This window comes from Pleurodeles waltl, chromosome 11 (genome assembly GCF_031143425.1).
Source record: "Pleurodeles waltl isolate 20211129_DDA chromosome 11, aPleWal1.hap1.20221129, whole genome shotgun sequence".
NCBI lineage: Eukaryota > Metazoa > Chordata > Amphibia > Caudata > Salamandridae > Pleurodeles > Pleurodeles waltl.
Window position 1 is genome coordinate 743,428,059 of NC_090450.1, and position 26,147 is coordinate 743,454,205.

Genomic DNA, 26,147 nt, shown 5'->3' on the forward strand with positions numbered 1-26,147 from the left:
TGCCTGTGTTGGCTCATTCTGGCACACCGATAAAGTGAAGGTTATTGCAGCGAGATCTCGCCTCTAAGTGCTTGTTTTGTGCTGTAATCATTTTAAACACCTTCTCCATGTTAAAAGTCTTATCCCCTTGAGATGACATAGAGCCCTTGACTGCAGATATGCTTTGTTCCACCTTCTTTAGTCAACCATCATGCTTTTTAAGTGTATAGGTAATAGCATCCATTCCAGCGATCGTGGAATCCATTTTGGATTCAATAGAGGTTAGACTCTGTTGCAGCCTCATAAGAAGTACCTGTCTGTCAGTTGGTTCTATGGCTGCCGTTTGAGAAGGACCTGCAGTTTCCAGAGCCTCTGGCGCAGTGTCCAACATCTTGGAGTTACGGCGATTGTCAAAATGGAGCTTAAACTGTTGCCCATGAGAATTGCCCATGATGTCAAAAGAGCTGATATCTGAAGTGTCACTCCAGAAGGTTATGTTGTTGAAAATACAGATGGGCAGTATCCGCTAGTAATAGTATGTTGTGTTAAGAAGATAGCTATCACAATCCATTTCCCATCTCACCTCCACATACATGTGTAACACTGAGAGGCATGAGCAGACCAGGTTCTTTCCAGAGGTAGGGAATCCCTACCAGCCCCCGTGCAGTAGCTTTCACAGGAGCAGAGTCCCAGCAGCAGGCAGTCCACACATACAGGCTTGTCCAGCGCTTATGCACATCAGGCCAGTCCCAGTAGCCAGGTGCAGTAGGTATATGCTCTTAAGTCCTGGCGCAACGCATAGAACAGTCTTTTTAGCAAGTGTCTACTACCTGTCAGCAACTCCGTAGTGCAGCCTGTATTGACATATCCACAGCACGTATGTGGTGGCAGGAGTTGTCACAGAAAAATGGGCTGTAGCAAGGACAGCCGGCCTAATCCCTGAATGTCTTCCAACAGCAGGCTGCCTCCTCCCCCCCCCCCCCCATACACCACATAGGGCTGCAAAGCAAGTAATCAGCTCCCTGGGGGCCTACAGGGAGCAAAGCAATGGGAGGCAAAGTAAAAAAATAAATAAAGGGTAGGGGCAGAAGGAACACACAGCATGTGGTAGGCCCCCACCCATACAGTCAATAGACTCCTGCACAATTGGGGAGCAACTAGGCCCAGTGTCAAGCCCAACTTGTTCACCTTAGTGATCTGCAGTCCCAGGCATCAGCCCTAAGCAAAGTCACCTCACTGCAGCAACTCAGTAGAGCCCCACAGCATGGGCCAAGAACACCCACCAGTCACTGCACTGTCACGCAGGCCAGGCAACGTCCAACTCGATGGGCAGCCTCATGGGTGGCGAGGACTCCTCTAGGGCGTTCCTAGGCCCGCTCAGGTATCAAGGCTCAAATCCTGAAGTCGTTAGGTCCCTGACTGCAGCCGGAGCCCCCCCCCCCGACCCACATCTGAACAGGGCGCTGTGAAGAAAGTGCCCGGATCACCATAGTTGCCATGTGAGTAAGGATGTTGCAGACCACGGGATCCACCAAACTGGACTGAAAGTGCACCTAATGGTGCCAACAGGTAGTCTCCAGGCCCCTGCATGGTCCAGAGTGGATAAAGAGTAAATTGCCTCTGCCCTAGTCACCTATGAGGAACACAGAGGCAGGATGATGGTGGATTAAGTCCCCGGACTGCCAGAGCCTCACACAGGTGTGGCCATCTTGTGCGCTGGCACTCTGGCACCTCCTGTCCATAACCTTTGTGATTGAAGGTGGGCTTACTATGCCACAATGGAGGTGAAAAATCCCAAAGTTGCTTCAGAGGCTTATGAGCACATCAATGCAGGAAAGGTCTCTTAAAGTCATACAGTAGTACTTCCCAAACTGTGCGCCACAGCACCCCGGAGTTTCACCAAACTAAGCTTGGGGTGCAGCGGTCACCCCAAAACTATCAATGCTGCACACATTGTTCAGCAGTGAAGCTTTACTGATTGTTTCAATGAACTGCGGTTCCTAGAATAGCCACTAGATGCCACTATGAGCTCACAACTCCAGACTTGGGAACAGCAGCTCTCGTTGTATCATTGTTATTGCTGAAGGATAGCTTTAGTTCTACTTATCTGTTTCCCCTTTTGTAAGCTACTTCACCTAGACAAAAAGTGCAGTTTTTCAGAAGAATGGAACCCCTGCCCTACACACTCAAGGGGATTCAGTTTTGTTTTTACTGTTGCACTCGCTCAGCTTTGCCGGAATACTGCTGATATTTTACATCAGAACTCTTTTGAAGTAGTGAAACATGCTGGTGCTATCATGTTTTTCTACATTCAGTCCTGTGTTCGTAACAGTCAGTCTGGCTTTTAAATTACCATAGTTTCTCAGGCTTACCCCTGTAATGAATTGTGTAATATAATTTTGCTTCCAAAATATATGCAGTAGGGATTTGCCTGTATCCTCTTTCAGTATCCGGTGTACAGAATCAACAAGCTGCCTGGATTACATTTGGCATTTTAATGTATTCTCTTTCCCTTCACTGTGAGCTGAAGCTGCATTAGCCATGAATATACATGGTCTCTGCTACAAGGCTGATGAATGAGCATTACAGTGCACTCTGTGCAAGAGCAAAGTGTCGTTATTCACAGTGAGGTAAGTCAATGGTGGTCTTGTGGTGGGAAGAAGCAGAATGCTATTGACACCACAGTATCCTAATAATGGATGAACAGGGCAGACGGAAAGCCCCTGAAAGTATGTATATTATATGTTTTTTGTTTATTAAAAATGAAAGGTTGTGGGTAACGCCCAACCTAAAACATTCCTGGTAGCGACAAATTAAACAATGCAGTTTCTCCTTATCCAGGAGAGGTGTCCAGTGCACTATCCTATTCAGATTTAAAGACACCTCTTGTTCGAGAATATGGTCTCAAAGCAGAGACTCAGCTGACCAAATAACAGCTCTTTTTTTGCTGTTTTTTATATAGCAAACTTGCCCCCCACACCCACCTAAATTTGTTTTAATTTAATAGGGATCCACGGCCAACAGCCAATTGGTCAAGGGAGTTGCCAGTCAAAATGGTTTGGGAACCACTGTCCTACAGGATTACCAAACCTGTAGGAGAAGCATAATACTTGGATGATGAGGGTCTGACCTAGAAATTTTATTAAAGCTTAAGAAAATTCTGCCAAGGTACTGAGACTACAATATAGGCAGCAGAGGGTATCTGAAAGTTTGCTTCAAAACAGAGCTCAAGAGCTGAAAATCAGCTTTGGCCTCTAAAGATTTGTCCTGAAAGGTTGGCACTGATTGCTTCAGGTGCTACTTGGAACCAATAGAGCCTCTGCATTGAAAATATCTATGTTTCTAAGAGGAATCAGGACAAGGTGGAAAATGTCTTCCCACTCACACTTGAGGATATGCTTGATAGTCCTATTCAAGACAAAATATATTTAAATCGAGGCAGACACTGGCCATATTGTAGCAGAATCTAAGGTTTTTTTTAGGTTAAAAAGGCCAAATCGACCATAGAGAGTCTACTACCTTCAGGGAAGACAGATATTAAGTGTTCAATTGTTTTTAAGAAGGCAATTTCAATGACCTTTTGCTATTACCATATTCTTAGACTGCTAAGTCCTCCCAACCAGACATACAGACTCCCCTCCACTCCCCCCTTGGATCACTTGATGTCTCCCAGTTTGAAGACCCCCTGATGTAACTCAACACCCTGACAGGCACAGGTGAAGTTGTAAACCAGGCCTGGCTGTGTGAGGATTTTGGTCCAAGTTCTGAGGATTGGAACAAATATTTAGTTTAGTGAAACAATAGAAAACCTTTAAAGCTTGACCTCCAAATAAAACATGAGGGTATAATGCTAGAATTCAAAGTGCAGCATCGGGGCACGGTCTTAACATAAATCCCCTGTATTTACCAATGTTTAAAAAAAGTCTTAAAGAACACTGCAGAGAACTTAAAAAAACGTGTAAAGATACAATGTTTAATACCTGGAGTAGAGTGTAAATACAAAGCTGCACCACAGGGTTCACTATACACTAAAGATCGTGTCCATCTAGATTGTTAAACACGGTGTTACAGAAGGGCCATCCACTGGTAAGGAAAGTAAGTAGCTTGCCAGTGTGGGAAAAAGCTTAAAATGGCCCTGCTACATCTAGTTTCATCGTAAACTCACAAGTACTTCTAAGCAAGTAAAGTTGGGTATGGAAGACATTTCATGAAAATATTGAAAGAGAAGAGAGGAAATTGTAAATTTGGGGAAATAATTCCCAACGCCAGCATATGCTCTTCTCTAGATGTGATGCGAATTCCATGCTGCCAAATTAAAACCATTTTATATCATGTTAGCAGCAATACTCTTTGATTTACTAATTGGTGGGAAACCTTTATTTGATCCACTTATTAACAAGGACCTCGGGAAAAACAAGGGCACTGCAAAGTGACAAACGGCAGCCTAGTTCTCACTAATGATGCCAACATATAAGGCATGGACCAGCTCCTGTAAGGCAGTATTATCATCATAGTACGTATTTTCAACATCAAGGACCACAACAGCATGCCTTAAAAAAACAAATCTTTCAGAGAGGTTTTTGCGGATAAATCACATAGGATGATATATTTAGTGTCTGACGGAAACTGCCTGTACTTCTTTTTGCAGCAGTGGCTGTCTACTCAAAAATACACAATCATTTATAGCTTGGAAACCTGTTATCCAAGCTTTCCTGGAAGTGTTGAGAAGAATGATTCCACTACATTCACCCTGTGTGCCATTGGAACCTCAAGATTTATGGGTCCACCTTTTGAGCCACTATATGCATGGTCGCTTAATGTACTAACATGGAATGTTTCTTTGATGGTAGCAACCATGTCCTTGTTCAGAGTTGATGAACTCCAAGGGCCATCACTGCAGGAACCGTTAATACAGCTTCACAAAGAAAAGGTTGTCTTACAAGCACATCCAGGATTTCTTTCAAATGTGGTATCACCTTTTCAGATCAATGAAACCATTGAATTTCCAACATTCTTCCCAAATCATTAAAACAGAGCAAGAAACACATTTCGTTCCTTAGATGTCATAAGAACATTTGTATACTATAAGTATAACTACACCCTTGTATTAAAAAGTTGTTTGTGACCCCATACCCATGATCCAGTATTGGCATCTGATTGCGCAGTGCATTCTGGTTTGTTATGCAGATGCAAATAGGCAACACATTGACTTTTCACATGCACTTGTAAATTAGCATTGGCAATGTCAGTAAGTCAGTAAACTTTCTCCTTTCATTTGTGTTACCTGACCTTTTGGCTTTCACCAATGCTTTTTGCAGATTCCGCATCTGCAAAAAAACCAAAGATGCTTGTTTGCCGATTTGGGGGAAAAAAAGCATTTAGAAATACAAAAAAACACAAAAAAAACACTGCTGTGTGAAGATGAACACAGGCAAATGCATCATCATACACATGTAGTCATCATGATGTGACAGGTTTTTTTTTTTTTTTTTTTTTTTTTTTAAGCATTTCTTTTCCTTTTCCAAGATGGAGGAAGCCAATCTTGCATAGCTGACTTAAAAAAAAAAAAAAAAGACCCTGAAAGTGCATTAAAGTAAATGAAATTGCCTGGTAGGTAAAATGCACCTGCTGGGCCCTTCAAAAACTAAACAAAATTATAAAAAAAAAAATATTACTGAACGAGGGCAGGAGTGCATGGAGTAACAGGTGTGGCGATGTAGGGTAGCAAGTCACTGCCACAGATTGGCAGGGGCAATGGAGGAGGGAGGGGCTATAAAAAGAAAAAAGCTGAGGAAAGCGAGGAGGGGTGGAGAAAGCAATAGACAAGCCAGTGGGAGGTGTGACTCTTTGTGCATTAATAAGGGGAAAACGGTACACAAGGGAAAGAGCAAGAAACAATTACATTCCAATGGAGTGCTGACAAAAAGAGGCAGTTCCCTGAATGTAACCACTGGAAGAATACAAGTCACTAAGTTGCATGAAGCTATGCTACAGAGGATGAACAAACACAAGAAGAGGAAGGAAAGCCACCAAAAAAAATGCAAGCAAATCAGATTGACAAAAAATCCAACCTATCATAAGCAATTTGCCAACCAAATCCCTCTAAGTCTTGCTGTGGTCCACAATAGTTCTTCCCCTACAGATAGCTAAACAACAGCTGTAGTCAAGACTTTAAAAACTAGGGCCACCATGGCTTTTCTTGTCCACATCCCACTTATTGATATTAGGGAGGCAGCAATATGGTCATCTTCTCACACATTCACAAACATTACTGTTTGACAATCATATTAGAAAAGAAGCATAAGTAGGTTAAAGTGTTTTGAATGTGTTGTTTGCAGCACGTGCAGCTGCAAATCACAACCTTGCACTCTAGTGTTGGGCCTGAAACGTTACAACTTGTTTTTCTACAATAATGTCTTTGATGCCACTCAAGACACCGCTCTTCAGACCCGCAATGCACCAGGACACGGACTCCATCATAGACTGTGTTTTTTCCACCACTGGGTGTAGGAGAGTTTCTGAGCTTTCTGTTCTTGTGTGGGCCAGAAAATCATTTTGACGGAGGAGGACTGGAGCTTCGTTCAGGGCAGGAAAAAAACCTGCAATTCACTGTGAAACCTTCAACCACTTCGGGCTGAACCACTGGAAAGGAGTGGGACAAGGTTATATATGAATTAGTCATTTCGAGGATTGTTTGTAGAATACAGCTTTTTAATTTTGTCCTTCCTGTAACACCAAATTCCAGTGGTCGGGCCAGCATTGGGTCTGTAATATGTGTTTGCAATATACCCACATCAAAAGTGAGTGTTTGGCCTGTATCGCCTTTCACTCAAAAAAGGCCATTCGGCACTGGTGCAGTAGGAGTTAGGTGTATAACAATGGTGCATTAGCAACACTCTACAGAGTAACTATCCACCATTAGTGTTGCAGCTATTGAAGGGGCACACAATAGGTGGCGAGAGGGATTCATTGTCTGGTAGCCTGAATGCCGTGGAAGAGCAGTGTCGACTCTTGTGACTTAGACTTGAGAGAAAACCCTCCAGAAAACGCACATCCAGGACGGAGACTTGGCTTTGGATTTCTAGCATCAACACCAGAGAGCAGCTTTATTCTATATGGCCTAAGATGCATATGGCCTCTCAGGCACCAAGGATCATTCTCTCTGGGGTTCCACCTTGGGCCGAGCATAAACAAGCAATACAAGTAATGGACTGAGAGTGCCATTTCTTGGAGTAGGAGCCAACTCTATAAAATCTCAGTATTTTACAGCACCCACTGATGCTGAACCCATTAGATAGAGAAAAGAGCTATTTCTGCCAGTATTCCCTTGATGTAGAGTTCCTGAGACTTGAGTTCGAGAGTCTGCTGAAATCCCCTAGGCACCAAGTCAGGCACCATAGTCGATACCAAAACAAAGTACACCTTCTATTCAGAATACATCAGGACCTTGCAGAGAAGAGGCTGACACAAGACAGTGAACCATTTTCTCTTCAGACTCCTATAAGGAACATTTCTTAGTTTGGAATTGGATCTATCAGGAGTCTGAGAATACTGATGACCAGGCGTGTACACCTGCAAGACTACTAGAGAGGCCCTTAGAATGACCTGTTTCTTGAGCCTCGTCAAGTAAAGGCTTTCTCACCAGTTGTTACTAGTGGAAATCACTCTGTCATAGCATGAGCAGTGGCACATCATAAGATCCCAGTGGATCTTATGATAGAAGGAGGAAGATAAATACTTTATTAAAAACCTTGTCTAAAAGTGAGTGTTGTTCTCAGTTATTACAGATGCTACAAGTTATGCTAAACTCCAGGGGCGTTACTCCATGTGTGGAAAAAAGATTTAAGCCAGTTTCATTCCACCCCACCTTTTTTTGGACATGTCCCACCAGACACTAGGTTGCGCATATGGCACATAAACACACATTCATGCAGGTCATAGGTGACTCCCACTCCATAAAAGAGAAGCAAGAAAAAAAGATGCTGCAGGGAAAAATTGTGTTTTAGGAGCTTTGTCAATATCTCAGTAGCGTGCACTCACACATGCATGATTTTCTCAGCTGGTATGGTAGACTTCATGGCACTGTGTCCTGTGGAATAGTGTACGTTTAAAGGAAAAATGGGCAATGGTTGTTACGATGTCAAAGCATATAATCAAGAAGTTTGCATCAAAGACTTGAAGACCCTTTCGTAAAATAAGAAATGGGCTGATTTGTTCAACTTTTATGAACTTTTTTCTTGAAATCCATGTGTGGTATGGGTATCTGCATTGTGAGGGGGAATCACAGTCCAATGGTTCACTGGTGCTTCCCAAACTGATGACTCATCGGGTGGGGCTGCTAGCGAAGGTAAATTAATCATAATTATTAATGAGTATACATGTTTTCTGAACAAGTAATTTGTTTAGAAAATAAAATAAGGTAGAAAATAATGCACGCATTTGAAATTTTGATTATGAAGAGTGGCCGCCAATGTTTACAAAGTGTACTTACTAGAGAACTAATACTGTGAAATGTTGAATATATGTTTGACTAATGTAGTAATATGTCATATTAAGTGATTTGCATTATGCTCCAGTTTTATTAATTATAAGCCTTAACTTAGCAAGTGTCTTGGCCTAGTTTTCCAGGCCTCATGTCAAAGCTGTGTTTCTTAACGTTTAATAAATGACGGTCCTAGAGAGTTAAACTGTGATTTTTCTTTTTGCATTGTTTAAACGTGTTCATAGCTGAAGCTTTCTCATGAGAACCGATTGCTAGAAGATGCTGTTTTTATTAATGTAGCATATTATGTGTAATGCGTGTGAGACTGACTTTCTCAGGAGAAGAACAATGGAGACACTGGAGAGGAAGCCGCAGCAATATTGTTACCTGACAATCCGGATGATGAGGACATTGCAAGACAACCAAACAATGACTTGTGAACGGAGTAATAGTAGAATTCATAGATTTGAAGTTTTAGTTTTATTGGACAAAGTGTGAACATGCGATTAACTGACCAATAGGGAATTGGAAAATAGTTTTGCTAGTTTTGATTTAACAACGCTACAGTGAGAGGAGAGAGATTCATTGCCCATTTTCTTGCTAGCCGGAAGGTCAATATTTCTTATGCGTCTTGACAAGAGATGTGCTTAACTTTAATGCTTAAAAACTTTGCGTTTTCTGAACTTTGATGCTGAATCCTGATTGCCTGGCTGATCGACTGATGTCCTGAGGACGAAGATTGACTCTGCTTGCTGATCCACATTGAGAATAGGTATTAAGAGCTAGACTGTTGATTAATATGCATATTTGCTTTTTCTTTCTAGGTACCAACTGCATTGTTTTGATAGAGCCATAGTTAGATGTTTTTATACGTTTGTTACTAAATCATTTTGCATGAAGCCTAACATGCTAATACTAATCTGGTGTTAGTTAAGGATCTTCACTAAAGAAATCATGCTTGATGAATTTCTCTGCTAAACTTAATGTATGTGATTACTTTGATGCAGTTGACTTTGTCATTAATTTGCACCATAATGTTAGAATGTGTTGTAGTTCAAGCTTCGATTAGATTACGTTTCTTCCACCACTTTGGACAGCCAATATTATTTCTGTATGTGTTTCATTTGATATAGAGATAAATCTACATGACCTTAGCATTGCTAATATAGTGAAATAAATATTCAAATTTTTACTAAAAGGTGTGGTTATTCATGACTGTAAGGTCATGGTGCGTGACAATTACTGCCTCCATTGATTATTACTGTTACTGATTACTGATTATTGATTGTGTATTGGTTTAAGATTATGTACTGGAGCTTTGGTAAGAACATCTTAATTGCGAGTCAAACGGTTCATCAACCTATTTGCTTCCCCTCGTAAGTTTTTACTTATTAAGGTCAGACGTGCTAATAGAGATGGTAGCAGAGGATGGTTTGTCTCCTTAAGCGCTTACTGTAGACGTCCGTTTAGGGTAAAGGGTGTTAACAGTGTTACCAAAGAGAGGTGAAGGTTCATTATTATTATTGAAATCTGGATTTCGTTTTTCAATGATGCTACTTCGAAAGAAAATGTTTCCCTAAGCTCAGAAATTACTTTCCCAGAATCCTGGATCTTACTAATGATTGTTTGAGGATGTTCTCGGTATTCTAGTGACCGTGTGAATGAAGTAGGTTGTGCTTACACAGCTTATACAAATCGCAGGTGAATCATGAGGTTTGTGAGGGTTTTAGGGAGTTTGCGTACTCCAAGTGAAGTTTTTGGAGTGTGCGTACTCCGCTGTGTGAGAGTAGGGAGGTCGTCGAACTTCACGTGTGTGGCACTTGGTACTTTAAAAACTTGCTCACGTGGTTGTTGATGTATAGACCCTGCGTGGTCTAAGACTCTGAAGTATATTAAAAAGTGTATGAGACACTTGGTTTTATGTTGTAATCTGTCTGGTTTGGTAGGTTGATCGAGCATGGTCAACAAGTCAGTGTGTGAGTCAAAGTGAGTGAAAGAAAATATTGACGGCGATTTGGCGAGTCCTATGTGCATTAGGACCGACCCATTGATCAGTTGAGAGTAAAATTTGAAGGTTGAATTTTGCTTGCGAATCTGGGAGACCAAGAAAAGAGTAGCTGCAAGAGCGAGCGCCGTCAGCGATAACGTTTCTGAAGCAATTGTGTTGCCTTTCCTGTAGTAAACCAGCAGATCTGGTTTTTGGGTTTTGATTAGTGCTGGCAATTTAATACATGTGAGCGTGACGTCATTGGAGCTGCACTGGGATAGGTCGGTTAGTGAAAAGGGTCGCGCATGGATTGACAACTGACCGTGAGAGGCAATTGGTTGAGAAAGTAGGTGAAAGGAGCTCTGGGAATAAAGGTCACTTCTTGATTTGATTTTGAATAGCAAGGTCGAAAGATGAAATTTTTCAAAGCTTTAAAGAGTGCTTTGAGGGGAGATACGTACATTCCAACGAGTATAGGTGAGGCTGTACCACCAGAAGGTATACCAGCTTACATTGTAATAGAAGCGAGGGGTGTTGCGCCATGTCTTTGGCTAAAGCAATAGTGCAAATTAATAGGGGAGGATGGGAACTTAGCATTTCCTACAAATGGAACGCTCAATTTGAGGGTTTTAGAGAAATTAAGGATGGTGCTGTATGAAACAAAGCCCCTTCCGAGACCAGCACAGCTTGAAGCATTAGCGATTTGGGAGCTAGTAGCTAGACAACAACAGCAACAGAAATTCGAGGAGGATGAGAAAAGCACAAAAGACTTTAACAGAGGATAGATGGGACAGTGCTCAGAGTTTGGAGGACAGAGACTTTACACGGAATTACGTTGTTTGCAGCAGTTACGCAGGACAATGAGAAGGAAGGAAGGAAAGCTAACAGAAAGACTAACAGAATTCCGACCAAAAGTAGGAAGGCCAGAAAGTCTACAAAAGTGGAGGAGGAATCGGGTGATGATGAATTTATTACAGAGTTATAGAGAACTCGCCCACCACCATATACAGCGCATGAGTGGTCCAAGTACCATTGTTGATCTGACAGCTCCAATGCAGGTTAATGGGACACTGAGTCCAATACAGATTAATGATAGCCTGACACAGAATGCAATACAGAGTAGTCTTCATGTGCCTACTGCTCCTGTAGTGCAAAACCAGATGCAGCCGCCACAGGTTCAGAGAATTTATCCTGATGTGCCCACTACGGAAACTACTTCAAACTTAATGGTGCCTATGAAACAGGTTTACCCAAGACCAATGTTGGCTCAGACTGAACCAGCTCCATTCCTACTGCCCCAAGTGCAGCCGCAGGCAATGCCAAGAATCACTACAGTAACAGGGATACAGTCATATATGTCTTCAATGATGAATCAGAATATGGGAGTTACTCTCCCACAGAGCCTAGGCGCCAGGCCAAATTCAGATGCTATATCGCTACCCATTACTGTTAGTCCAGCTGTACCTTATTTGCACAAAAGAAACCTACTGTAGGTGAACAGGGAGCAATGAACAGGGAGAAATATAATGAGGGGAGGACTAAATGAGAACGTTCAGATAATCTCTCCTGTGGGGCAGACTTTTGACGGATCAAGCTCAATTGCTAGGCCTTAGTCCATTTGTAGCACTTCCAGATACTATGGCAGGGTCAAATGTTAGTCAGAGTTTGAAATTGATATCATCGCAGACCCCGAATGTAGTTTCACAGCAGGTGCCACGAGTTCAAGCAAGTAATATTTCATTGCAAGGATTGACAGCCCAGCAGCTTTCTGAATGGTTAGACAAGCTGAATACCCCACGGAGCGCTCCTAAAGGAGAGGACTATTTGAATTATGCTAGGCTAAGCATGGAAGCGGGTCAACTCATTGAGGGAACTATGGCAGTGAATAGGTTAGAAGCCTACACAGAGGCAGAGTAGAGATATTTGTGCCCGAAGATTATGAAAGAGGTGAGCAATATTCATCAGAATCTAGCAGACCTGGCAGAGAAATAGAGAAAACTAAACATTTGAAAAGGAGTTACAGACTAGATTTTTGAGGCTAAAGATTATGAACACATGAGATCTGCTGGAATGAAGACACACCTAGAGGAATTGCTTCAAAGTGCTCAGACCTGGAGAGCATTAGACAAATGGGGAGGCATATGGGTAAAGAAGAGACAAAAGAAAACAGGATTCTTTGGAGCGGACTGCAAATGTGCAGCAGGATAAAGATCCAGTGAAAAATTTACCAATGAGAGAGATAACAGGGGGAAATTCTGTTCATGTCCCTTGGAGCAGAAGTGACATTCTGTCATTTACAAAGGATTATCCAAAATTGAGACAGAAGCCAGTAGAGTGGTATCAGCAGACAGACAGGTTTGTGAAATTCGCAAAATGCCTATGGGAGGACTTGAACACATTACTAGAGATAGTAGTTCCAGCTGAACTGTGGATCAAGTGCAAGGGGAGTGTAGATTGGCCAACAAGCGAGCTGGAGAGAGACAAGAATACAGGTGCACCATCTCCTGAAGTAATGAAATATTACTATAAGGTGATTGAGTTTTTGAAAACAAGAATTTTGCCCCAAAATGTTGATTGGCAGAGAATTGACAGGGCAGCTCAGGAAGCAAAGGGGTTGATACATCCGTATTATGAGAGATTATTGCAGGTGTTAAAAATTACAGTGATACAGAAACAATTGAGGTGAAAGACATGCTACATTTTGTGTTCAGATTTGTGGAAGGATTGAGACCTGAAATTAGCTGGATGATTAAGAGTCATTTAATTTGCTGGCAAGTAAAGCCGATTGATGAGGTGTTGCAGTATGCAAAATACTGTAGTGATGAAATTGAGTTGAAGCAGAGAAAGTTGAAAGAGAAGGCGATGGTGATGCAGATTAAATCCGCTCTAACAGGAGTGCAAGGGAATTTTCCACAGCAGTTATGGGCAGCAGCAGGAGGGGAACATGTAATTTCAGCCCCAGATGAGAGGTAGAGGTCAGGGAGGAAATATGAATCGTGGTCCAGACTTGAGTACTGTAGTGGTTCAGAAAGATGTGCAGGGAATGAAGAAGTTATTGCCATGTCACATTTGTGGAGCGCTTGGACATTGGAAACGGGAGTGTCCAATGATGGTGCAGGAAGGTGTCATTCAGCAGAGTAATGACATCAATTCATTCCAGAATGTGAGAGGACCGAGAGTGAGAGGTCCTAATCCAAATTTTCTGAATAATGTGAATCAAATGCAAAATTTCCAACCCATGCAGCAGGTGCAAGTGCCATGTGTACAATGACACAGATGCAGCCAATGCAACAGCAGGTTCCCATGGTACCTAGACAGCAAATTCAAATGCCTCAAGCCCCGATGGAACAGCAACAGATGATGCTTTCTCAACAGATCACAGGTGAGAGGCTTAACCAAAGTAGTAACACAGTGCACCAATTCCCGTTACACAGTGAGAATGGAATAAATGATGATTGGACGAGTGACAGTTCAGATGAGGACCCATGTGTGCTTGCTGCTTCCTTAGAAGTAGATCGAAGAGGTCCCTATGTGAAGGGAAAGGTTATGGGTCACAAAGTGTCCTTCTTGGTTGACACGGGAGCTACACGCTCTACAGTGAGAAGTGCAGAAGTTCCAAATTTGGTCCTTTCAGGTAGAACAGTTCAGGTTGTGGGAGTAGCGAACCAGTATTTGACCAACCCAATTACAGATCTGGTTCAAGTTGAGATTGGCAACTTTCAGGAATTGCACAGATTTCTAGTCTGCGATTCAAGTCCAGTATCCCTACTGGGAGGAGAATTACTATATAAAGCAAAGTGTTCAATAACTTGTTCAAATGATGTGATTGAGATTCAGATGAATAGTGATGATGAAGATGACCAAGCCCTAGAGACCGAGTGTGGAACTACAAATGAGGAATATCCTCTGATTGAACTTTTCCTGATGTTCACAGTGAAAGAGCTTCATCCCGATTTGCAGGGAGGAGTTAAGGAAAAAGTGTGGGATTTGACAGGAAAAGAAGTAGGTCTGATAAAGGGAGTTGAGCCAGTTAAAGTTACTGTGAAGCCGAATGCAGTTTTGCCCCAACTTCTGCAGTACCACATGCCGCAAAATGTTCTTATGAAGGTTGCCCAAATAATTGCGGACTTTGTAAAGCAAGGGGTTTTGAAGGAAGTATTGAGCAGTCCCTGTAATTCACCAATAATGGGGTTGCAAAAGCCCTTTGGGAAGGTTCAGATTGTCCAGGATATAAGAAAAATAAATGAGATTGTGGTTAAATGTTGTCCCATGATGCCAAACCCAGCTGTGATAATGTTTCAGATTCCATGTGATGCTGAGTAGTACACTGTCATTGACTTGTTGCAAGCCTTCTTTTATGCACTTTTTCGTGAGGATAGCCAATTTCTCTTTTGTTTCAAATTTCTGGATCGAGTCTATTGCTGGTGCAGAATTCCTCAAGGGTTTTCAGAGTCACCTTCCATATGCAATCAGATCTTGAAAATGAATTTGGAGTCATTGGAATTGCCTTTTCAATCAACCTTGGTGCAATACATTGATGACTTGCTGATTGTGTCCAAAACAAGGGACGAATGCAAGTATGTTACCATTGCCCTGTTGAACCATTTGGGAAAGAATGGTAACAAATAGTCTCTGCTTAAATTGCAGCACTGCCAAAAAGTAGTGAAATATTTGGGTCACCAGATTGAGAAGGGTTCAACAAAGATATCCAGAGAAAGGATTACAACCATATTGCAGATAAATCCCCCGACCACACAGAGGGATGTCAGGGTGTTTTTAGGGATGGTAGGCTATTGTCGCCAATGGATTCCAAATTTTTCAGTCATTTTAATACCATTGCAGAAGCTGACTCATAAGGAAGTCTCTGATCCTATAATGTTAGACCAGGCTGGAATGAAAGCATTCGCTGAATTGAGAGAGAGTTTGTGCAAGGCTCCAGCGTTGGGTATGTCTGTTTACACAAAACCTTTCACATTGTTTTGTCATGAGCGTGATTCATGTTCTTTGTCTGTCTTGACACAGGTCCATGGAGGTGGAAAGCACCCAGTAGCATATTTTTCAGCTACTTTGACCCAGTTGCAGCAGCCTTACCGGGTTGTTTGCGCGCAGTTACAGCAGTTGGTCAAAGCCTTACACAGTGGGAAGGCATTGTGATGGGACATCCACTGACTGTAATGGTCCCTCACTCCATTGAGATTTTACTTACAAGGACGAAAACCCAATATTTGACTGGTGCAATGTTGGCCAGATATGAAACGAGTATTCTTGGATCACCAAATGTGTCATTGAAAAGATGTACAGTGCTCAACCCAGCAACCTTACTTCCAAATGAAAATATCGAAATTGAGCAAGTGGAATATGTTGAGCATGATTGTCTTGAAGTAACTGACTTGTGCACAAAACCAAGACCTGACATTAGAGACACCCGATTGGAAGAAAATGACCAAATTATCTTTGTTGATGGTTCTTGTCTGAGAGACAATGCAGGGACACTGAGAGCAGGATATGCTGTGTGCACAATTACTGGTATTTTGGAAGCTTCATGGCTTCGAGGAGTGTATTCTGCCCAAGTAGCAGAACTGGTAGCCCTTACTAGAGCGTGCCATGTTTCTGCTCACTTGAAAGTTACCATATGTACGGATAGCCAGTATGGATTTGGAATAGTTCATGATTTTAGCCAGCTGTGGTCACAGAGAGGTTTCATGACCTCTTTTGGTTCACCAGTGAGAAATGGTGAGAGAATTAAAGAATTGTTACATGCTTTTCAAATGCCTGAAAAGATTGCTGTGGTGAAATGCATTGCACATCTGAAGTCACAAGACTTTGTGTCACTGGGAAATGGATATGCGGATCAAGTTGCAAGGTTTTGCACATTGAACTGTATATCATTTAAAGACAAGTGGGAGCTGTTACAGGAAGATGATGAGATGTCCAAGTTTTGCATTAAACGTAATTGACACTATGGAGGAATTAAAACTGTTGCAGAATAATGCTGACAGGGAGGAAAAGCGTTCATAGAGCAAAATGAAATGTGTGCAAAAAAAAGATGAATTGTGGGTTTCAGAAGAGGGTCAATTGGTTTTGCCAAATAGTCTGTTGTCTCAAATGGCGAGGTACTATCATGGCCAAGCACATATTGGGAGGGATGCAATGATTCGACTGTTCAAACATGATTGTTTCAACCCAAAGTTTAGACAGGTTGCTGAAGCAGCTTGCCATCGTTGTGTCATTTGCAAACAACTAAACACAGGGAAATGGACAGTGGTTACTTTGAGCCACGTTGAAAGAATTGAAGGTCCATTCAGCAGAATGTAGACGGATTTTATTGAGATGCATTTGTGGAGAGTTGAGATATGTGTTGGTGATTGTTAGTCACTGGATTGAAGCTTACCCTACACAAAGAAATGATAGTCTCACAGTAGCAAAACTAGTGCTTAGGGAACTGATACCACATTTCGTTTTTCGATCTCTTTAGAATCAGATAGGGGAAGTCACTTCAACAATGAAGTAATTAAATAACTGTGTGCAGTATTGGACATTGAGCAGAAGTTGCATTGTAGTTACCACCCTGAAGCATCAGGACTAGTGGAACAGATGAATGGTACCTTAAAGTCAAGAGTTGCAGAGATGTGTGCGTCAACAAATTTGAAACGGCCTGACGCATTGCCTTTAGTGTTGATGTCAATGAGAAACACACCTGACAGGAAGACAGGATTGTCGCCGCATGAGATCCTTATGGGCCTAGCCATGAGGTTGCCAGCGGTGCCTGCAAATGCACTTGTCAACATTACAGATGATATGGTGTTGGACTACTGCAAAGGTCTGGCTGATGTGGTTCGCTCTTTCTCTCAGCAGGTGGAAGCCACCATACTGCCACCGATCCATGACCCAGGACACAATCCGAGGGCTGGAAACTGGGTTGTGGTCCGGAAACACATGAGGAAAACGTGTTTGGAGTCTCGTTGGAAGGGACCTTATCAGGTAGTTCTGACAACTACCACAGCTGTGAAGTGTGCTGGAATTCCGAACTGGACCCATGCAAGTCACACGAAGAGAGTGGCATGTCCACTGGATCATGAGGAAGAAGAGTTATTGAGAGTACCAACAACAGCGAAACAAGTCTCAGGGCCGGAATTAGAACAAAGGGGAACTGAGACCAGATCTGAGCCCGTTGAGGATGGTTCAGTCACTTCTGTGTGAGACAAAGGAGAAGACCTCCAGGAGGGTGACAGAGAGCCTATCTCAATTGAGGCAGCAGGATATCCTAATCAGGGGAGGGCTTTCCCAGAAGAAGACTATTGTGAGAGACAGAGCAATTGCCAGACCGAGAGGGGAATGGAGTTGAGGTGGATCAAAGTCATTGTGATCTGACTCCCCCGAACCGATTGCAGGTTCATCAAGAGAAAACACCACAGAACAAGGAGAAAATTCAACTCTGAAGAGAACACTGACAAAAGGTCCACTAAAGGGAGATAAGTGGCCGGAGATGCAAATAGAAAGAGGAAAGGAAGTGCTTGTTGAAGCAACAATAGAGGAAGAAGTAAATACAACAAGGAGAGAAGATGTAAGTGAAGGAGAATTGAATGGTGATCGAAAGTTGAAAAGAAAGAAAATAGCAAGTCAAATATACGCAGGTTCTGAATGGCCGTATGCAACTACAAGTGAATGGCAGCAAGAGTTTTTGTCTTTTTGTTTTGATAGAGACATTCCAGGTCAGTATTTTGGCACTTAAAGGAAGCTGATGAACTGAAATGTTGAAACAATCTGAAAGAATTTTTGAGAAAAGAGACTGTTGAAAGTAACCGGAAGAGACATTGATAACCTGATTTGACTTTTGAAACCTGATTTTGACAAGCTGCTTACCGATTTTGACAGGGGATCCTAGAAGTGAGACTGAAAGCTGTAATGTTATTTTTGCTGCAGTTTTCTCAAATGCTCTTCTGCTTTCTGATTCTTTACAGATCATGAGTAACATTAGTCAACCTGGTAGAAATGCTAGGCGCTGTAAATATGAGTATTGGTTTGGCAATTGTGTGAGATATTGTTTGTGGTATTGATTGTGGGTATGTCTGTTCTTGATAAGAGAGAAGCCAACCATTCTTCTGCTTTTGAGACAACTACTACATTAACGGCATTAGGGAGGTCTAGGCTAGATGAGAAATATGTGCATGGGGATACTAATGCACAAGGAGAACTTTCTTCTGTTTTCTTTCGCTTGTTCAGTGAGTATGTCGAGACAATGTATGCGAAGAATTGTTGTGTGTACGCAGATTCCTTCATCAGTTGAGGAAGGAGTCACCTATAATAGTTTGCCATTAACCTACGCAATAAGTTGCAGTCTGCTACGAATAAGATTTTATAACCAGGAATACATACAGTACTTTTACTCAAATTATGATATCATGTTTTTGTTTGTTCCTATAATTAGGTATTTGAGTAGAGTAGCTAAAGTTAATGACATAATAATAGTTAGAGGTTTCTTTGAGCCCACATTAACATTTGGCACAGCTTATGCACACAGGAATAACCTGACAAGCTTGCTTACACCTTTAGAGAAAAGCTTTTTAGATCATACAGATGACAGGAAAAAGGCATTGAAGGAGAAATTAGAAAAAGGCTTAGAGAAAAGAACCTACAAGAATGATTATGCTTATAGTGCAATTAAAACACAAGGGAAATTAGCATTCAGTGCACAACACGTAGGGCAACTTTGTATAAAAAGGCCTAAATCATGCACTGAAACTTTATTTGTAGGAATGAGTGACAGAAGGCATGTGTTTTTGTTTTAGAGTAAATGGACAGGACCCGCTGATTCCTGGAATTTATTATATCTGTGGTCTTAATGCTTATTACAGTCTTCCAAGAGGATGGTATGGGATAGTTTTTCCAAAGATGTATCAAATGGAGGATTTGAAGAAGTTTCTGAAAGGGACAGAATTTCTTGAAAGAACCAGGTGTTTGGGAAAAGGTTGGCAAAAGGGTTTGCTTCAGTGGGGAATTGGCTCAGCAACATTTGGAATGGGATTCTATTTCAAATCTTGCCGGGAATGTTAATTATTGTGCTTTGTCTAATTGGAATATGGGGATTGTGTAGATTATGCAAAAGAATTAAATTGAAAAGGTCAAAGAATAATCAGAGGAGGGAAGAAAAGAAAAGGGAAGAATTGTATAGAGAAAACTCAACAGGGAAACAAAAGTATGAAGGGATTGAATTGACAGAACTTTAGCTGATGCTAAAAAATTGTGGGTGGTAGTTAGTGTGATGACACATTTAGTCATCAGAGGAGGGATTGCTAGCGCAGGTGAATTAATGATAATTATTAATGAGTATTCATGTATTCTGAATAAGTGATTTGTGTAGAAAATATAATAACGTAGAAAATAATGCACGCATTTGAAATTTTGATTACGAAGAGTGGCCGCCAATGTTCACAAATTGTACTTACTAGAGATCTAATACTGTGAAATGTTGAATATATGTTTGACTGATCTAGTAACATGTAATATTTAGGGTTATGCATTATGCTCTAGTTTTATTAATTATACGCCTTAACTTAGCGAGTGTCTTGGCCTAGTTTGCCAGGCCTCATGTCAAAGCTGTATTCTTAACGTTTAATAAATGACTGTCCTAGAGAGTTAAACTGTGATTTTTCTTTTTGCATTGTTTAAATGTGCTCATAGCTGAAGCTTTCTCATGAGAACTGATTGCTAGAAGATGCTGTTTTTATTAATGTAACATATGTGTAATGCGTGTGAGACTGACTTTCTCAGGAGAAGAACAATGGAGACACTGGAGAGGAAGCTGCAACAATATTGTTAATTGACAAGCCGGATGATGAGGACATTGGAAGACAACCAATCAACGACATGTGAATGGAGTAATAGTATAATTCATAGATTTGAAGTTTTTGTTTTATTGGGCAAAGTGTGAACATGCGATTAACTGACCAATAGGGAGTTAGGAAATAGTTTTGCTACTTTTGATTTAACAATGCTACACTGAGAGAAGACAGATTAATTGCCCATTTTCTTGCTGGCCAGAAGGTCAATATTTCTTATGTGTCTTGACAAGAGACGTGCTTAACTTTAATGCTTAAAAGCTTTACGTTTTCTGAACTTTGATGCTGAATCCGGATTGCCTTGCTGATCGACTGATGTCCTGAGGATGAAGACTGACTCTTCTTGCTGAGCCACATTGAGGATAGGTATTAAGAGCTAAACTGCTGACTAATATGCATATTTGCTTTTTCTTTCTAGGTACCAACTGCATTGTTTTGATAGAGCCATAGTTGGATGTTTTTCAAAATTTGTGTTACTAAATTGTTTTGCATGAAGCCCAACATGCTGATACCAATCTGGTGTTAGTTAAGGATCTTCACTAATGAAATCATGCTAATGGGGATTAATGCTTGATGAATTTCTCTGCTAAACTTAATTTATGTGATTACTTTGACGCAGTTGACTTTGTTATTAATTTGCACCATAATGTTAGAATGTGTTGTAGTTCAAGCTTTGATTAGATTACATTTCTTCCGCTGCTTTGGACAGCCAGTATTATTTCTGTATGTGTTTCATTTGATATTGAGATTAATCTACATGACCTTAGCATTGTTAATATAGTGAAATAAATATTCTAACTTGTACTAAAAGGTGTGGTTATTCATGACTGGAGGGTCATGGTACGTGACGATTACTGACTCCACTGATTATTACTGTTACTGATTATTGATGATTGTGTATTGGTTAATGATTATGTACTGGAGCTTTGGTAAGAACATCTTAATTGCGAGTCAAAAGGTTAATCGACCTATTTGCGTCCCCTCGTAAGTTTACTTATTAAGGTCAGACGCGCCAACAGGGCACACCTCTTAGGTTCTCCAGTGCTCCTTCCAGACTGCTGACTCATTGGGTGAGGCGCACTTCTAACATTCCATAATGCTGTCTCCAGGGTATTGAGTTTTCAGGTGGGGCTCGGGTAACAGCTGGCTCCACCTCAGCACAATGCTCACTATCCAGAGGCTGTCTTCTGATCCTGGAATCCTTTGTCTCTTGGTTTGGCGCACTTCCAAGGCAGAGCCACCTTAGAAGTCGTTCACTGTTGGCCTCTTCTGTCGAAGCTTTGGTGGTATCTATCCGGATTCTGCAAGGGGGAGCGTATTCCAGGGAGTTCTAGGTAGGACCTAGTTGCTCATTTGAATATTTTGGAAAGACTGATTTGAATGTAAACAATGTGACAAAATCTCGATTAAAGTTTCAGGAATAAAGAATTTGTGAATCAAAGGTAAAAACTGAAAACAAAGGTAAAGAGGAAAGCTCTTAAGATTCCCTTTGTGTAAAAGTAGTTTGTGTCTGCATATTGTCTCTCTAGAACTAGTGATGGAACCCTGTCCTGCTGGCTAATCTGAGGAGAGAGACAAGTCCTAGTATGTTCTTGTTTGAAAAGACTTCGGCCCTCATTACAACAGTGGCGGTAAGTGCCGCTTACCACCATGCTGACTGCCGCCAACACACCACGACTGCAGCGGTATACCTCTACCCGTATTATGACCCACACATAGAAATCTGCCACTATACGGACACACACACAAGTCTGCCACACCAAAGGTCAGTGATAAACTGGCGGTACCAAAACCCACACTGTTACGCCAACAGAAATACGCCCACAGCATCATGACCCACGAATCACCACGGCGGTCATTTAACTGCGGTAAACCATTTGCGGTATACACCGCCGCGCTCAAAATACACACACACACACACACTAACAAAACAACACCACATTGGACAATTCAAAATACACATACCACCTCCACACCAATATAAAACACACCCACACACACTACCCACAACACTTTATGACCCACAGATTTTGGCAAGTGAGAGATACAAGCCAGGAGCACCCACTGAATATGAGCCACAAAACACCATCACCCACAGACCATCCACGCACCTCACAGCACACACCCAACACATCACCCCACACATATACCACTCACACTACACCCATGGCACCACAAAGACACCCCAGGTTCTCAGAGGAGGAGCTAAGGGTCATGGTGGAGGAAATCATCTGGGTAGAGCCACAGCTATTCGGATCACAGGTGCAGCAGACATCTATTGCAAGGAAGATGGAGCTATGGCAGAGAGTCGTGGACAGAGTCAACGCTGTGGGACAGCACCCCAGAGCAAGGGATGACATCAGGAAGAGGTGGAACGACCTACGGGGGAAGGTGCGTTCCGTGGTTGGAAGACACCAGATAGCTGTACAGAGGACTGGCGGTGAACCCCCATCTGCTCCCCCATAGCTAACAACATGGGAGGAGCAAGTCTTGGCAATCATACATCCTGAGGGCCTGGCCGGAGTAGCAGGAGGACTGGACTCTGGTAAGTCAACTCTCTATTACCATCACCCCCAACCTGCATGCCATCACAAACTCCTACCCCTAACCTCACCCCCATCACTCCACCACCTCACATATACCCCACCATCACATCTCACTCATCCCAATACCAAGCCCTGCATGCAACACCAATGCATGGACCCCCATCACAGACCTGCATGGACACCCATCACCACAGCATGCACACTAGTGACAATCACTTAGCCAAACCAATCACAACTCACACAACCCAAAGGTGCTTTGCTAATAACCATAGAGGGAAACATATCCATGGACAAGATGGCATACGCAGAAACAATAACACTGCATTTACATCCCCACAGGACCCCCACTCAACGTCACCAGAGAGGAGGTGCCAGCCACATCCAGTTCCCCCCACCCCCGAAGAGGCCCACAGTGATGACAGCAGCTCTGCACGCCTGGATCACGATGACCAACCTGGCACATCAGGGACCTCTGGACAGTCGTGACCCAGCCACAGTCCCAACCCACCACCGAGCCTCCCCCCTCAGGAAACATCAGCATAGCACCCACCCAGCGGGCCCATCCCTCTGTCTCCAGGGCACATCAGTCAGCGGTGTGTCCACCACTACAGGGACCCCAGGCAACCCCACAAACAAAGGTCGATCAGGGACCTGGGGTCAGAGGCAGTGGGCACACGGTTCAGGGGACAGAGGCACAGGACAACAGGAAAGCTGGGAGGACTGCTGTGCGACAGGGGGAGGACAGGCCCAGGGAACTGACTCTCCACGAGGCACTCCCCAACATCCTGGGAGCATACCACCATTACCAGGAGACCATGGGCCAGATACTGGCCAAGATGCAGGAGACCCAGGGGCTGCAGGAGGGAGAGTACCTGGGGATCAGGGAGGACCTGAGGGACATCAACACCACCCTGGTCACCATTGCACAGGTGCTGGCAGACATGGCCAACACCATGAGGGAGGCAGTGGCACACCAACGTGCCCCTGACACTAGCCAAACCGAACAGCTCTCTGCCGATGCTAGTGGACAGGAGGCCCGCCACAGGAACAACAGCCCACCAGCACCCCACCCCCTGCAGAAGGAGAACCACCATGTATATGGTCCCTACGATCCAGGCAGAAGCCAGAGAACATTGCCAAGACCCCTGCCAGGAAATAAGACTCTCCCGATTGTCATCCTTGTGTCCCACTCTGTCACCCTGTCCACCTTCAACTGCCATTGCTCCCCTTCCTATGCCCCCTTGGACAATGCACCTGTGATAAAAATAGACTGGAATTTACCCTAGACTTTCCTCCATCATCAACCCAGCCCATTGCAATACCCCCTCCACTTATTAACACCTAACTAAACACCCTTGGAACAAAATCAAATATGGAGTCTGTCAATTGTTTGAAAAATGTATTAGTTACACAAACTGCAAACATTGCAATTCAAATGTACTGTAATATTTACATAGGTATGACCTGTAGTGGGCAGCAGTAAACACACCAGGAGCCAGAGTGGGGCACAGAGATCTGAAAATAGAGATGCCAAAGGGTACAGTAAGTGGCCATAGAAATAGGGAATTCAGGCTGCCATGTTCAATGTCCAACACAAAACTGCAATGGAAGGTGAAGTTACAGTGTCTTACCTGTGTGTCACTGGAAGTACTGTTGAATTAGTGTGGTTCTGTTGCCTACATCTTATTCCTCTGCCTCTTCTTCGTCACTGTCCACAGGCTCCACCGTTGCCACATGCCCATCCCCAGGCTCATCCTCCTGCAGAAAAGGCACCTGGCGTTTCAAGGCCAGGTTGTGCAACATGCAACGATGATCTGGCACACCTTCTTGGGTGAGTAGTACAGGGATCCACCAGTCAGATGGCAGTACCGGATTCTGGCCTTCAGGAGTCCAAAGGTGTACTCAATGATCCTTCTTGTTCGCCCATGTGCCTCATTGTAACGTTCCTCTTCCCTTGTCCTGGCATTCCTCACTGGGGTCAGTAGCCATGAGGGGTTGGGGTAACCAGAGTCACCTGCAAATATCGAGGGATACCTGTTAGCCTCACAGACACCCTTAGGGCCAACCCCACACCCATATTTCTACAACAACTGGGTGGGGACCATGGGCTCACCTATTAGCCACACCTTGTGCCCCTGGAGTTGAGCCATCACATATGGGAAGCTGCTATTCCTCAAGATAAAGGCATCCTGCACATACCCAGGATACTTGGCATTGACATGGGAGATGTACTGGTCTGCCAGACACACCATCTGCTTCTGCAGGTAGGTCGCTCCCCGCTCCGCCACCCGCTCCACCTCCTCACCGTCTTTTTCTTTTCCAGTTTCCCCGCCGCTGCATCCCCTGCGGCCCCTCCTGCCTCCCTCCTCCTCCTCCTCACCGTCTTTTTCTTTTCCAGTTCCCGCCTCTGCGTCCCCTGCGGCCCCTCCCCCCCAGCCTTGCCATTCGACCAGCCCTCCCTCCTCCCAGCTGCCACTCCCACCCTCCCCTCCCCTCCTTTTATGGCAGCCGTGGCACGGCCGCGCTGCTGGTGCGCTGAAGGTGCGCCAAAGGCAAGCCCATCTGCGCCCGTCCCCCTGGCCCTCTCAGACAAACCTACTCCCCCATCACCCTCCACTCACTCAACCCAGGCCCCCGCCCCATGTGCACCTCTTCTAGCCCCACACACACTCATGGCCCCTTCACCTGCCACACCTGTCAACCCCACCTTCAACAAACACAACACCCCCAACACAATACTCACCTGCTCTGCCCCACCCCCACCAACCAACCCCGCCGCACACCAGCCCACAACCAGAACACACCCTGCAACAACACCCTCATGCACCACACCAATACCACCCACCACAACCACCTCAACTGCCTGCTCCTCAACACCCGCTCCCTTCACAAACATGTCATAGAACTCTGGGACCTCGTCACATCACATTCACCTGACATCGCCTTCCTCATGGAAACCTGGACCAACCCCTCCTCAGAACCTGACATAGCCATCGCCACCCCCAAGGGATACAAACTCCAACACAAAGACTGCCTCAACAGGCCAGGTGGTGGCATCACCATACTACACAGGGACATCATCAAAGTCACCACCAGCTCCCAAGACACTATCGACAACACAGAACACATGCACTTCCTGATCCACATTAACAACAACTCCACCCTCAGAGGTACATTAATCTACAGACCACCAGGACCACGCCCCGCCTTCTGCGACACCATCGCCAACACCATCAGCTCGCACACCCTCACCTCCACAGACTACATCCTCCTCGGTGACTTTAACTTTCACTTGGAAAACCCACAAGACCACA